Source organism: Gekko japonicus, unplaced genomic scaffold (genome assembly GCF_001447785.1).
Source record: "Gekko japonicus isolate JY-2015 unplaced genomic scaffold, Gekko_japonicus_V1.1 scaffold1312, whole genome shotgun sequence".
NCBI lineage: Eukaryota > Metazoa > Chordata > Lepidosauria > Squamata > Gekkonidae > Gekko > Gekko japonicus.
Window position 1 is genome coordinate 201567 of NW_015164225.1, and position 2250 is coordinate 203816.

The 2250-nt window shown below is 41.5% G+C and overlaps 1 protein-coding gene across 1 annotated transcript in view; it reads right to left on the reverse strand.

Moving 5' to 3' along the window:
- Nucleotides 1-2250, reverse strand: part of LOC107108153 (protein FAM19A2-like) — a 147885-nt gene that overhangs the window by 1578 nt on the left and 144057 nt on the right. The gene's annotated exons all lie outside the window — the stretch shown is intronic.

Sequence of the window (2250 nt, forward strand, 5' to 3'; positions counted from 1 at the left end):
TGAGACCGTAAAAAAAGTCCAATTTGTACACAGCAGAGAGACTCACAGCTAAGAAGAGGAGATATGCTCATTATTCAACTGCCCAGCTAGTAATGTGGTAGCTGCTATATCTCAGGCTTCAAAGAGGACAGAATAAACCAAAGTGAACTGCTTTAATGCAGAGACTGACATGGCCAGCTTGGGGGAACACAGCTCACAAAAGTCATGTTTTTTGGAACTATGCAGTGATAGGGAAAGGTCAGGCCTGCATCCTTATTTTCCAGAGAAAGAAAGACTATGTCCTATGGCAGCTGAATGCACATGTTCTCTGGGAAGCAGAAACATTCATTACACTTTTCGCTTTGTCTCGATGTGCTTTTTAAGTCAAAAGAACATCTTCAAAAAGTTAACATGGGATGCACTTCTCAGCGCACCACTGAAAGTTCACTTCAGGTCAGCAGAACAAACTGAACAGACGGAGTCCTGTGGTGATGGCCGATTTTTCCCTCTTGTTACTGAAGTTCACATCCTAGCCTAGGTGGATACCTTGCCCATCTCTTCACTTTGTTTATTGTTGCACTTTTCCTTTCGTCTCTACAGAATAATCTACAGAATAATCTCTACAGAATAGTCTCTACAGAATAAACAAGGAGTCCCTTGCTCCTGTCTACTGAGCACAAGAACTTTCCCATCTTTTCATAAAGTCAATGTACTGCCCTAAGTTTACCCATCCAGCACAAGCTAGGTGACATTCTTTTGGTTCCAGTAATGGCTGTAAGCAATTTGTTTCCAGAGTGCTCACAGAGGGACCAAGACATAGCTACGTTAAGCAAGGTGCCATGATGTCAAGTTTTCTTGATGGAGGGGATATATTAATGTAGCTGCAGGCCAAACCTGTTATTGCCAAGAGCTCTGCATTCCAGATGGAAACGTGGCTCTGCCCATTAAAAATGGTAAAGTGAAAGCAGGCAAAAGATAAGACGAAACTGATGGTGTGAAATTAGTGTGATTACTCATCACCATTTTGGTACTGGAGCCAACTGAGACTGCTCTAGTATTCAAAAAGGGGGGGCTTTCAATGTGAACATGCTATTTGTGGAGATAAAGATAAGGAAAAAACAACACATTGCTATTTTACAGGATAATTTTATGGGGTGTTTGTGTGAAAAGGAGATGGAAGCACGAAGCAAGCAAAGCCTGAAGAATAATTATGCTCTACTGTATGAACAATGATTACAAAATTATGCAACTGATTAACCATGACATACATGTAATTACTAATGAGTTTGATAAAATTTTAATTATACCTTGTTCTTCAGGGTATTCAGCAAGCCATGAAAATAATAATCATGTAGCTCTCTGTCACAGATGACTGCTCCAATTGGAAGAGCACTGACAGGCTGGATAGACTTTGGGTGGATTGTGACTAAGGAAAAGAGACCCACTGCACCAGAAGGTGGATGGCAGAAGTCTTATAGGTACAGTATCTATCCCTATAAAACCTCAGTGCAATGATGAACTTCAATTGATAACTTTCCTGATCCTAACATGAGCTGCGTCTACTAGAATCCCATCAAAAGGATGAGAATAGAGAATGTATAAGATATTTAGGAGAATGAATGAAACACTTCAATAGATAAAAATAGCCATTTTCAATTTCAGAAAAGTTTAGTTACTCTTGAAATAATTCATTTTGTGAACAATAATGGTGAGATCAGATTTTTTAAAGATGCTTTACTTTCCCCAAATTTTTTTCATATAGATTTTCTTTTTATTACTATGTACTATTTTATTACCACTGGTTAAAGGAACAGTTTTGAATGAGTTAAGAGCAAATTAATAATTTGCACTGAACAAAACTGGTTTTGTTAAAAATATTTTTGACTAAGAATAAGAAAAAGGTGTGATTGCATATTTTTAAATAAGAGTCTAAAAGGCCTCCAACCAAGGCATGGAAGGTGATTTCTAAAGTTCTCCAAAGAAGCTTTAGACGTGACAGAGAAGTGCAAGACCGGCGGGAGTGCAAGGAAGCCCCGCGAAGGCCCTCCCTGGCCCCAGGCAGGGGTGGGGAGAGGCAGGGAGGAAGCAACTTCCCTCCCTCTTCTCCTGCCTCCTCCTGGCTGAATGAGGGCCGGAAGCGGGGCGGCCGGAAGCAGGGGGTGGGGCTTCGTCATGTGCCCTGCCCCCCGTACCTCACCCGGGGGAACTGCGATCCCCCGCGATTCCCCCCGAAATGACCTCTGAGTGTAGGAACCAATTCATGCATTCCAT